This window comes from Bufo gargarizans, chromosome 7 (assembly GCF_014858855.1).
Source record: "Bufo gargarizans isolate SCDJY-AF-19 chromosome 7, ASM1485885v1, whole genome shotgun sequence".
Lineage (NCBI taxonomy): Eukaryota > Metazoa > Chordata > Amphibia > Anura > Bufonidae > Bufo > Bufo gargarizans.
The window spans coordinates 19,702,996-19,717,449 of NC_058086.1; positions in this window are offsets into that span (position 1 = coordinate 19,702,996).

Sequence of the window (14,454 nt, forward strand, 5' to 3'; positions counted from 1 at the left end):
CCGTAATACAAAAAATGCAATACACATGCTGAAATGCCCCTGTGGCCTTCAATATATTGGCCGTACAACCCAGACAGTGAGGGAACGACTGAATCAACACCGGTCTGATATCCAAAGACAATATCTAAAGCATGGCGTATCAAAACATTTTTCAGATAGGCATGGTGGTTGCTTTGGCGGTTAGAAACTGACCCCAATTGATACTGTACCCCAGTCATATTCCCAGCTATGCTGTAGGGAAATGTACTGGATATACAGATTCAATACACTTGCCCCGTATGGTTTGAATGAAGCCCTAGAATACAGCCACTACTGAATCAGTATTATAATAATAAAAACAAGACAAAGGAAAATAACTTGATTATGAAAACATATATACCTACCCTCATAAGTGGATTACACACAATGTGTCTATACGCTGTCTCTTGGATATTGTCTTATATCTAATTGTGCCACGATTGAATTTTACCTTTTCTGCTGTTGCTGTCGTTATTACATTTTACTGTGAAAAATATTTAGTTCTGCAATCCAACGGGACTGTATCCAGTACCCTAGGCCTATACGGTGTGTGCATAGTTGTTTTTAGATGTTGTTTTTATATACTATGTTATTTTTTTAGTCTAACTAAAGTACTGCAAAATTTTATCAACTACCAAGTAGAGACGATTGATATATTTATTTATTGATGTATTTATATATATTTTTTTATCTATTTATTCATTTAAACTATCTATTTATTTCCACCATAGGTACAATATATATCATTTTTTTAGGCACATCTATTTACCAATGTATGTATTATATTTATATTTATATCTAGTCAGAATGGCTCAATCAGGTAAATCTTTATATATCCGTAGGATATGTATATAATTTTAGTATCTATTTATTTCCAATCCAGACATATGAATCCCCTGTTTTTTTTCGTTGGTTTCTTTTTTTGTTTTTTAATCTATTTACCATTGGAAGTGTAATAATTTAGTAGATGGCCAACTAGGCGAATTTTTCTATTTCTTTCAAATTTTTTTTTCTTTCTATTATTTATTTATTTATTTATTTATTATTATATATTATTAATTATTAAAAAATGTATTCTTTAATTTCCCTTCAATTATGGGATATTCTTATATATCCTTTTGGTTCAATCCTTCGCCTGTCCCTTGGTTCTTTTATAAATGAGGGCTACAACTCTATGTTAATATGAAGTAGTATAGTATGTACTGTCCCATTCAACCAGTAACAGGATAGACTATATACAGTCCTGATCAAAAGTTTAAGACCACTTGAAAAATGGCAAAAAATCATATTTTATCATGGCTGGATCTTAACAAGGTTCCAAGTAGAGCTTCAACATGCAACAAGAAGAAATGAGAGTGAGACCAAACATTTTTTTAGCATTCAATTTAATGAAATCAACGAATAAACTGAAACAGGCTGTTTTTCAGCTGATCAAAGGTTTAGGACCACACCTCCCCAAAAAAACTAAACCCCCCCAAAACAGAAATCCAACTTCCAAACATGAACTCAGTAATGAGTAGCTCCACCGTTATTGTTTATCACTTCAAAAATTCGTTTCGGCATGCTTGATGCAAGTGTTTCCATGAGGTGAGTGTGAATATTTCTCCAAGTGGTGAAGACGGCCGCACGAAGGCCATCTACTGTCTGGAACTGTTGTCCATTTTTATAAACTTCCCTTGCCATCCATCCCCAAAGGTTCTTAATTGGATTTAGATCAGGGGAACACGCAGGATGGGCCAAAAGAGTGATGTTATTCTCCTGGAAGAAAGTCCCTAGTCCTGCAGGCATTGTGTACTGTAGCGTTGTCCTGTTGAAAAACCCAGTCGTTACCACACAGACGAGGGCCCTCAGTCATGAGGAATGCTCTCTGCAACATCTGGACATAGCCAGCGGCCGTTTGACGCCCCTGCACTTCCTGAAGCTCCATTGTTCCACTGAAGGAAAAAGCACCCCAGACCATTATGGCGCCCCCTCCACTGTGGCGCGTAGAAAACATCTCAGGTGGTATCTGCTTGTCATGCCAGTAATGTTGGAAACCATCAGGACCATCGAGGTAAAAAAAATTCTCATCAGAGAATAAAACTTTCTTCCACCTTTGAATGTCCGATGTTTGGTGCTCTCTTGCAAAGTCCAAACGAGCAGTTCTGTGGCTTGTTCAAGGAGACGAGGTCTTTGAAGACGTTTTTTTTTTTTTAAGCCCTTCAGTCTCAGATGCCGTCTGATGGTTATGGGGCTGCAGTCAGCACCAGTAAGGGCCTTAATTTGGGTTGAGGATCGTCCAGTGTCTTGATGGACAGTCAATTGGATCCTCCGGCTCAGTGCTGATGACATTTTTTGGGGTCCTCCACTTGACTTTTTTGTTCCATAACCCTCAGGATCATTTAAGAAATTCTAAATGACTGTCCTACTGCGTCCCACCTCAGCAGCGATGGCGCGCTGTGAGGGACCCTGCTTATGCAGTTCAACAACCCGACCACGTTAAAAAAGAAGAGTTTTTTTGCCTTTGCCATCACAACGTGTGACTACCTGACAGAAAATGACAATGAATCCACATCTTTGCACAGATTTGGCCTTTGAAAGGCATGTGGTCCTAAAATTTTGATCAGCTGAAAAACAGCCTGTTTCAGTTTATTCGTTGTTTTCATTAAATTGAATGCTCAAAAAATGTTTTGTCTCACTCTCATTTCTTCTTGTTGCATGTTGAAGCTCTACTTGGAACCTTGTTAAGATCTAGCCATGCTAAATATGATTTTTTGCAATTTTTCAAGTGGTCTTAAACTTTTGATCAGGACTGTATATATAGCCCGCTGGGGCAATTTCACCTGACTTTTTTTCATATACGCAGGATGACGTTAGCAGGATTTTGGGTGCATGCAGAGGAGATGCCAGCCTTCTATCTACACCAACGGTGCTGGATGCCAAAAGGAATTACGAGACGGCGAGAAAGAGGATGATCACCTTGGAACTACATCGGACAACATTAAGTGAGTATTATTAGGCTCACCGCGTCCCAAGAGGATTGCGTACCCATTGTCAACCAACTATATACATGCAGGACAATGAATTCCGCTCCAAATATGAGTTGATTGCGAACAAATTTTCATCAGATCTCATATTACTTAACATGGAGTTTCTCCAGCGGGATCTGATGGATTAAGGGAGGGATGGTAGTGTGTTATATATTTTAAACAGTGTCTGGCTGGTAGGGAAAACAGCCCATAGTACGCTGCATCCAGCAGCACAGTATACAAAGGAGAGCGAGCCTACAATAGGGATCTGTAGCGCAAACTGAGTGCCTCTATGAATGTCAATAGAGGACACAGCAGAGCTTAAAGGGACACTGACAGGCCCAATTAGCATATTGAGTTATATATATCACAGTACAGGTCATATAAAGTGTATTAGAATAATGTAAGTATCCCCCCTGCCCACCTTATAAATACGGAAATATAAAGTTTTATAACCTGCTTGTCCGGTCTCCAATCTGCCCAAGGGGCGGCGTTTCATCTGAAAATGCGCCCAGCCAGCCGCTCCCAACTGCCGTTCTGAAGCCCCGCCCAGATCATCAATATTCACTTCGCTGGGCGGCGGCTACAACTCTCCCGACAACAGAGGCTGCAGCACTTGAGTCCGGAGAGTTGTAGCCGTCGCCCAGCTATGTAAAGCTATGGAAATGTAAATAGAGTGATTTCCTGTCCCTTATGTTTGTCAATCCCTCATGACCACAGGGAGGGAGTACTCATTTTTAGGATCCCAGCGCTGGTACAGTTTCAGACCCTCCTCTATATGCATTTACCATGTACAGCGGAGAAGAACTGTGTGAAACGCATATTCTGTCGATGCGTTCCACTGCTGAGTCAGGCGCATGGGCAGTAGCAAGGAATAGGCGGACCGTAAGCCTGTGCGCTCCACGCCTGCGTTCCACCTACAGGAAGTGGACGCAGGCCGGCGCCCCATGTGATCCTAGCTTCCAGAAGCGATATTCAGGTGCCGCCCATCAATTCGCTGGGCGGCGGCTACAACTCTCCCGAGAAGAACTGTGTGAAACGCATATTCTGTCGATGCGTTCCACTGCTGAGTCAGGCGCATGGGCAGTAGCAAGGAATAGGCGGACCGTAAGCCTGTGCGCTCCACGCCTGCGTTCCACCTACAGGAAGTGGACGCGGGCCGGCGCCCCATGTGATCCTAGCTTCCAGAAGTGATATTCAGGTGCCGCCCAGCGAATTGATCGGGATGTCAAGTTCACCATTACTCATTCCAGTGAAAAAATTGTGTTCCTTGACACTTTGATTACTGTCCATGAGGATGGTATAGACAGAAAAATACACATCAAAGCCACAGATAGGAACACACTGTAACATTACACTAGTGCACACCCTAGATCAGTGATGGCGAACCTTTTAGAGACCGAGTGCCCAAACTGCAACATAAACCCACTTATTTATCGCAAAGTGCCAACACAGCAATGTACCCTGAACACTACAGTCCAATATAGTATATCTTCCATGTACATTATCACAGCTATAATAGCCTGCCTACATTCAGTGCGCTGCCTGTGCTGTTCATAGTGCGCCCTGCGCTAATGACTGACAGGAGAAGTCTAAGGCATATTGGTACACTATAGACTTTTCCAGGGTGCGGGTGCCCACAGAGAGGGCTCCGAGTGCCGCCTCTGGCACCCGTGCCATAGGTTCGCCATCACTGCCCTAGATCCATGGTGAAAACTTTACCGATTAGTCAATTTCTAAGGGCTAAGAGAATAGTAAGTAACCCAGTACATTTGAAACAAACCTTGACCAACATGAGGGATGCCTTTAAACAACGTGGGTACCCAGCAAGGAGCCTTGATACATATATCAAAAAGATGGAAGAAGTGAGTAGGGAGCAACTGCTGACTACCAACAGAAATAAGGCACATAGAACCAATGGTGACTACATATACAGAGGATAGCTATCAGATTAGAAATATCATCAATAAATACTAGCCCCTTCTAAAATATGGCTTTGATGAAGAGGAGGAGTTTAAAAGTGCACCCCTGATGTCCTACAGGTGACCTAGGAATTTGAAGGACAGATTAGTCCATGCGGATGTGGGCCACATTAAAAAAGTGGGACAGACCTTCTTAAAAACACCTAAGAAGGGATGTTTTCCATGCTGAACTGCATTGATTGCAAACAGATTCAAAAGGGAGGTAGCTTTACACATCCAACAACTAAGGTCACATATAAAATCAATTTTTATTTGACATGTGATTCATTTTTTGTGATATATGTGCTGTGGTGCCCGTGTTTGCTACTATATGTAGGAGAAACAACATACGAGTTTAAGACACTTTTTAGTTATCACCGCTACACCGTCCGCAAAAAGCGGATGGATTTACCGGTATCTAAACACTGTACAGAAATGGGCCATAGAGAGAGAGATATAAAATGGATGCTTATTGATCATGTCAATCCAAGTTCAGACCTTGGATATGTACCTAGATGGTTGCTGTCCTCTGGATGTTATCCTTGTCCTGCTATGTTTACCTGCTAACTATATGTGGGGTGCTATTTATATTTTCTAAATGGTTTCCTTTGTTTTAACTTGCAGATTATGTACAGTTGAGCATTTGGAGGACAAGAAGTATTGATTTGGATCCCTGCAACACATGAAGATGCTGGACAATTGTTAAATGGAAATATATTGATAATTTGTGTACCATTGATGAGATTATACACATGATACCACTTTCATATATGTGTGTTCTTTCCTCACTTGGAATTCTTGGACCTAGTTTGGTACTAGGGATGAGTGGCATGAGTGGCAGACTGGGATGAGTGGCAGATAATTACTATAGCATAGAGTGGGATGTAATTGAAGTGAGCTGGAGCTCCTAGGAACGGGAGCCTTGCGCACTCTTAATAATCCCCTTTGGACAGTTTGAGATAAGGCCACCTGATATTCTGTCCGAACATGGTTTGAAGAGATATGTATGAGGGCAAAACCGTTCTGTCTTTACATTTTTACTCAGTTTTTTGGGGGGTTGGCAGGCACAACGATACTTGCACTTGGGGACAAGTGCGGTATGACCTGAGCCGTCTATTGATACAACTGATGACGTTTAGCGATGTCCGCAGATGTTGAGGACCCCTTTAATGCAGAATTGTGATCTGCCTCTTACGCTCTTTCTAATTGAGATCTTTCTCTGATGTCCGGGAATTTGCGGTTGTGGACAGAGATCCCAAACTTGGGGTTATGGAAGCTAGCTTTATCTTTTATTAAGCAGGCTTCATCGTCCTATAAAGTAAACTATGATATAGATCCTGCGAAAGTTTTACCTGAAACTGCAGGACCTGAGACATGTGATTGTTTCCGCAGCAACGCTTACAAACAGTCCACATGTGACTTCAACACTCCGGTCACCTGACTTTGGGATCAGCTGACCTGGAGATCAGGTGTTACATGTGTCCGTGGAAGATGACTTTTTACTACTGACGAATGCGCAACAGCGTCGCGCAGGCGCAGTTGTCGAGGTACCACGCCAGATCTCCATGTGTTGCTCGGATCCGCATCAGGTCACAAATGTTCAACTATTGTTTTTAATTATGTATGCATACAATCACCTGGGTATTTATGAATGTTTTAATTATTATGAAATGTGACTTAGAGTCGTTTTATGTCCAAAACACTTTTGGGATAGATATCTTTGTCACGTACAGATTGCACGTATACTACACTTGCTTTTGAATTATGTTTATTTGGATTTTGATACATGAATTAATTAAGTTTATCATGTTTTATTCTTAATGATGTTATTGATTAATTGATATGCAACATGCTATATATACACTATGTGCACCTCCCTTTTTGTATCACTGTTTGAAAAAGGTTCCAGTGTGCGAACCGAAACGTTGCTGTTTGGTGAATAAATTACACGCTTTTACGCGAGGAAGTGCTGTGAATTCTCTTGGATTATTGTTATTTTGAAGTCTTTAATCGCTTCATCAGCCGCTGGCACCCGCCACTAGATTATACTGCTGTGCTGTTCACACTTGTTGTAAATAGTGTTGTTATATATATATATATATATATATATATATATGTAATAATACCCCTCCTGCACCTCTCGACAATGCCGGCAGGCCGGCCGTACTGCGTTCCACAGATAAAGCGCAGAGCTGATTTTCCGGTCTTTTGCGTTCCACAGGTGGAACGCATGCCCTGACTTCCGGTCGGGTTGCCGAGATCGCTGTATGGATTGAGTGCGCTGCCGGGCCTCCGGGCATGTGACCGGGGGGCAGGGCCTACATCCCAGAGAGCGATCCTGAGTTTAATTTAATCGTTTAATTTCATTTCGCTTTGTTCCAACTAAGAGAGGGTCTCTTTAAGTAATTTGATGTGTACTTTCCAATATATTTTTAGATGAGCAAATGGGGTTCCGGTGTCATGTCACCGGAAGTGCATGTCTTATCATGTGATACTAATTTCCCCCAATAATTCATTATAGTACTTATAGAACTCACAGTGTACTGTTGTCTTTATACTCTGCTCCTGATGAAGGGGGTTTGATACCCCAAAACGCGTTGAGCTTACCTTTAATAAAGAACTACCTTGCCGTATCTTGAGAGTCCACCGGGTCATCTGTTTGGAGGACACCAAGGAGTTTAAATCTACATGCGATCTCGGCGAGGAAGGGTACAGCATCAAGTGTCTTGAGCTTATCTTGCGCCCCCCTCCCTGGTGAAGTGAGTACCTATTGTAGTGTGTATGGATCCGTTTGGGTCTGCGCACACGGACATACTTTGATTTTATCTGGCATTATTCCTGGAAGTGATTTGATTTTATCTGGCATTATTCCTGGAAGTGATTTGATTTTATCTTGTGTATTTAACCTAACCCCTGACAGTACTTGGTTATTTGGCACCTATCCCTCTATAGTGGGTGTTAAACAACTGTCTAACAATAGGTGCCCAACAATTGTTTAACCGCACAACTTGGGAACTCTAAGGTCTCTATCTCACCACCAGGGAGTCCTTCCTCTGACTAATCTAGTTCACACAGCATCTATTCCTCTGACCTCTTCCTGGTGCTCCACCACCCTCCTTTTTCTTTTTTTCAACGTACTTTGACAGGGCCTAGTAGTGAAAATGTCATCACAACTGGCCATGTCAAAGTACAGAGAGCGCGGCAGTTACAGAAAGAGCAGAGCCTCTAGGAGTAATGATAACGCCCCTGTTTGCATATAATAAAATATCATTTTTCTCCACAGTGCAGGCACATATGAACATAGGACCAACACAGATGTCTTCAGCTGCCAAGTGCCTATGTAACAGGTCAGTCCTTTAATTGTGCAAGTGTATGAGGGAGTCCTGAGGAGGAGCAGAAGGCCTAGAGAGCATCAGCTATATAAAAATATGGACTTTAGTGGGGGGAGGAAACCAAAAGTGCCTAGGGCAGCATAAAATCGAAATATTGCCCTGGCTCCACAGCAGCAGCACAATGTAGTGTCAGACATCACACTGCTACTGTGAAGGGGGGGACAATATCTGGACATAATTACTGTGAGGGGCACATATCTGGACATAACTACTGTGAAGCAGGCCCATATCTGGACATAACTACCGTGAGGGGGCACATATCTAGGCATAACTACTGTGAAGGGGACACATATCTAGGCATAATTACTGTGAAGGGGACACATATCTAGGCATAACTACTGTGAAGGGGACACATATCTAGGCATAACTACTGTGAAGGGGACACATATCTGGGCATAGCTACTGTGAAGGGGGCACATATCTAGGCATAACTACTGTGAAGGGGACACATATCTGGGCATAGCTACTGTGAAGGGGGCACATATCTAGGCATAACTACTGTGAAGGGGACACATATCTAGGCATAACTACTGTGAAGGGGACACATATCTGGGCATAGCTACTGTGAAATGGGCACAAATCTGGGCATAACTGCTGCAAAGGGGGCATCTCTGGGCTTAACTACTGTGAAATGGGCACAGATCTGGGCATAACTGCTGTGAAGGGGGTGCATATCTGGGCATAACTGCTGTGAAGTGGGAATCTCTGGGCATAACTACTGTAAAGGGGGCACATCTGGACATAGCTACTGTGAAGGGGCACAGTGTGGGCATTACTACTATGTGCAGGTACAAAGGGGAAATAATTACTATGTGGGGGTCCTAAGGGGACTGGGTGTGTATAGTTATGCTTTGGGCGGAGTTAGAGTCGTGACCTAGTATGAAAAAAAAAATATATATGCATATTGACCCATATTAACAAGATGTTTTTTATTTGCAGGTATATGTTTATATTTGTAAGTGGGGGGCAGATACATTCCTTGCACAGGGGCCCTCTGCTGTCTGTGTCTGCCCCTGGTATGGATTGTACAATCCCAGGGATATTTGACTCAAAGGGAATATGGACTAAACTAGGGCTGTATTGAGTACCATGTAATAATGCATGCAGAGCAACTCCCCACAGATTTACCATACAGTCTACATTGTACAATGACAGGGGGTAATGGTGATAATGTTGACAATCGCTGCTTGTGACAACAGACAGCTGCTGGCCAGGGTTGCCAACCAGAATTTTTTTTTTCTGGAAAAGGCCTCATGAATATGAACGTATTTTCTTTCCGTGACAGTTCCGTTTTTTTGCGTACCATATGCGGAACCATTCATTTAATTTAAAAGTACTCTGTGTGCATTCCTTTTCCGTATGTCCGTATTTCCGTTCCGCAAAAAAAAAATTGAAAATGTCCTATTATTTTCCGCATTATGGACAAGGATAGTACTGTTCTATTAGGGGCTAGCTGTTCCGTGCCGGAATGCACACGAAGGTCATCTGTATTTTTTGCGGACCACAAAATACATACGTTCGTGTGCATGAGGCAAAACTCATGGACAGCCAGCATTTTTTATGGACAAACTAGAAAACCATAATGAATGATAAAGATTATAAGTAACACCTGACTATATCTCAATATACTGATAAGAACTGATTACCAGCATGTACTGTGAGCTGTAAAATGATAATTACCATTAAAATAAACTACTCAAGTATCACCAGCATCAAAAACATTACGGAAACATCTTCTTTTTTTTTTTTTTTTACGAACTCTAGAAAAAAAGTTGTTTACGGATTGTCCAGAAATTTCTGGACGGTTGGCAACCCTGCCGCCTGCCATAGGACACAAAGCGCTTAGAAATATGAGTAGTATCCGACCAAAATTATTCTTATTGGTTGCCATAGGAAACACCACTTTTCATACTTGAAGTAATCTTTAATTTTTCAAATTATTATAATTATATAATAAATGGGACATGATGGGTGAGAAGCCGTGCTACAGATTTTTCATGTCCACGTCCGATACGCCTCTGCTGCAGCCATATATTGCTCCTGCAGAGAAAACACTATTTTACTTTGACCCTAAACTATTAGGAAATCTCAGTCTCAGTATATTTAAAATATTTGCAAAAGAGATAAAGATTGATTGCATTTCATGTACATGAGTGGAACGTGTCTGCTTCACAAGGTCAAAAATATATTACAAGGTTTATAGCAACATCACTGTAATGTAGAACCTGACTCAGCGGCTTTGTGAAACAACCAATTCGACTGCTCTTTTGAGGAAAAACAAATTTAGCATGTGGATTTTTGTAATTTTATATGGAAATATCTATGTGTATGATTGATTTACCAGATCAAGACCAGACACATTTTGGTTTTATTTTTAGTACATGTGAAATTGAAAGCAATAGCAGTTTTTCAGTTCAGTTATTCAAACAGTTTTTACATCTTTGTTACATGGGGCTTTAATTTTAAGGGATTTTTATTTTAGTATTTTTAATACTTTTACACTGGGAAAAGTGTAAAAAAGTTTGGAAAGGATTCTAATTTTAATAGCACAAAATGCAACAAAAATACTTTTTAAAATTGTGTTCCCTTTCCATTATGGTTGTTTTTTATATATACGGGATGCAGTACCCCAGAAAGGTATTCTAATGTCATGTTAAATGTTCAAGTAAAATGTTCTCATTTACTGTATTTGTGTAAACAGCAGCATTGTATGGACAAGTCAGGGTTAACACTTGTCTGGTCCCGTCAATCACAGTGCAGAGGGTGCGGCAGTTGCATAGAGAGCTGAGGCTCTAGGTGTAATGCCAATGCCCCCGTTGCTCCTAGAAGCTCATTTGCATATATTAAAACATCACTTTTCTCAGCAATGCGGGCACATATGTATATGGGACCAACACAGACGCCTTCAGCTGCCAAGCGCACATGTAACAGGTCAGCCGGTGTCATAGGTACAAATCTGCTGACAGATGCACCTTTGTAAAAAAAAAAAAAGTTTCAAGTAACATAGTATATAAGTCCGAAAAAAGACATTTGTCCATCCAGTTCGGCCTGTTATTCTGCAAGTTGATCCAGAGGAAGGCAAAACAAAACCCCTGTGAGGTAGAAGCCAATTTTCCTCATTTTAGGAGAATAAAAAATTCCTTCCCGACTCCAATCAGGCAATCAGAATAACTCCCTGGATCAACGACCCCTCTCTAGTAGCTATAGCCTGTAATATTATTACGCTCCAGAAATACATCCAGGTGTCACGTGGGGAGTGAGGGAAACTCCCCACCTAAGATATTAGGCAAGCGGGGAAGCAGCTAGTCCAGGATGCCGGGATCAGGGAGCAGGTCACCTCATAAAACGTACCTAATCCTCGCCCTAACTCCTCACCGTATGAGCAGACCTGGATGGTAGGACTGCTCATACCCAGGATACCTAGGACCCTGAGTCGCCCTGATAATCCATTACATAAGAGCAGGGGATAGACGACCTGTTCTTCCAAGACACGGAAGAGCAGGAGTCTCTGCAGGCCTAACAGCAAGGAGAGGAAGCCAAGTGGTACGGCAGGTAAGTATCCAGTGGCGGGGATAACCACTGAACCAAGAACCCAGGAAGGCATGGTAACTTACCGTACCTGCCGCAGCTGCTGGATGGCACAACAGAAGACCAGACCAAGGTAAACTGGAAACCATATACACGTACTGCAATCCAAACACCAAACGGATGCAGTACGTACTGACACACAGGAACCAGCTCTCCAGCAACAGCTCACAGACTTGACTTTTGGTTCACCCCTCCGGACGACCACGGAGCCCCCTTCCGGAGGCACAAAAAACAGGGTACGACTTGCATACATTCCGGACATAAAACATCAACTGACCAGACATGTAACAACAAGACGAGACACCATACCCTGGACATAAACCCACACCAAACATAACAACAGGTAAGGTAGGGAAAATGGAGGAGGCATAAGGAAGACATCGCTGGAGACATCGATGTTCCACTAGGGGGCCCTCACTGGAAGATGGAACATCCAGACAAGGAGCATAACTCCAGCACACACCAAGGCTGGAGTACAACTGACTCCTGACCTAAAGCCACAGGTATAAGAAGCACCTAGTGACCACACCTAGCAAGGTAGTTAACCCCTCCAGCACCAAACAGGGGAGGAACCAGGAGAAGGGGAGAAAGGCACATACAAACCGACATGAATGCATTTCCCCAGGCAACCGGCATTCACGGCAACGTGTAACACACACAACACCGAGGCCGTGACACCAGGCCCCTCTTGATCTCTTTTAGTGAACTCACCATCACCACCTCCTCAGGCAGAGAGTTCCATAGTCTCACTGCTCTTACCGTAAAGAATCCTCTTCTATGTTTGTGTACAAACCTTCTTTCCTCCAGACGCAGAGGATGTCCCCTCGTCACAGTCACAGTCCTGGGGATAAATAGATGATGGGATAGATCTCTGTACTGACCTCTGATATATTTATACATAGTTATTAGATCTCCCCTCAGTCATCTTTATTCTAAAGTGAATAACCCTAATTTTGATAATCTTTCAGGATACTGTAGTCCACCCATTCCAGTTATTACTTTAGTTGCCCACCTCTGAACCCTCTCCAGCTCTGCTATGTCTGCCTTGTTCACAGGAGCCCAGAACTGTACACAGTACTCCATGTGTGGTCTGACTAGTGATTTGTAAAGTGGTAGGACTATGTTCTCATCACGGGCATCTATGCCCCTTTTGATGCAACCCATTATATTATTGGCATTGGCAGCAGCTGCCTGGCACTGGTTTTTACAGCTTAGTTTGCTGTTCACTAAAATTCCGAGGTCCTTTTCCATGTCAGTGTTACCCAGTATTTTACAATATAGTATGTACGGGTGACTTGCATTATTCCTTCCCATGTGCATAACCTTACATTTGTCAGTGTTATACCTCACCTGCCACTTATCTGCCCAAGCCTCCAATCTATCCAGATCCCTCTGTAGCAGTATACTGTCCTCTTCCGTGTTAATTACTTTGCACAGTTTAGTGTCATCTGCAAAAATTGATATTTTAATGTGCCAGCTTCTACAAGATTATTAATAAATATATTAACGAGAATAGGGCCCAATACTGACCCCTGAGGTCAGGGCAGGGGTGTATCTATCACAAGGCAAACAAGGCATTTGCCTAGGGCGGCACTTGCCAATAGGGCAGCAAAATGCCTTGTTTGCTTAGTGATAGTTACACAATATGCAAAATATTTTTTTTGCCCCGTGTCCGATCCGATCCTTCACTATGCGAGCGGCATCGCCGGCACCGCATAGTGAAGAAGTTAAAAGACTTACTTCCTTCTCCTCCTCCTCCTGACTTTCTCCCAACCTCCCCTGCCTTTTGAGTCCACGAGTTGCCGTTGTGACGTCACACAGAGGTGGAGTCACGGGCTGGCAACGCTAGGGTGAGCCTTATCTCCTCCAAGTGCAGAACAGATCCTGCACACAGTCACCGTGAACACTGAGGCCAGGCCTTGGCCACCAATGCACTGATCCCTAAGCCTGCTGTCTTCAAAAACTGTAAGTACTTAAATTAAAGTTATTCACTTTTAAATATAGAAATGAAGATGTGAAGCTCTAACAAGAAAGGGTGGAGCCTAAAGAGGAAGGGGTGGGGTTTACAGAGAAAAAGGTTTGGCCTTAACAGGAAGGGGTGGGTCAAATTTATATTAGGGGGGTGCCCGAATTTAGTCTCGCCTAGTGCAGCACAAAACCAAGATACACCACTGGGTCAGGGCCGGATTAACGTAGGGGCGGATGGAGCTGCAGCTTGCGTGGGTTCTCCGGTTTCCCCCCACATTCCAATGACATACTGATAGGGAACTTAGACAGTTGGCTGCTAAAGTCTGTAAAGCGCTATGGTAGCGCTATATAAGTGCATAAAATAAATAAAAATAGTCAAAGGGTATTCCCATCTTAAGAAGTGATAGTATAAAAATAGCATATGCACTCACTTTATGATTGTAGGGGTCCAACCTCTGGGAACTCCTGGCCACCTGTCTATGCAGGAAATGGCAGCCTGATGAATTCACTTGAATGGAG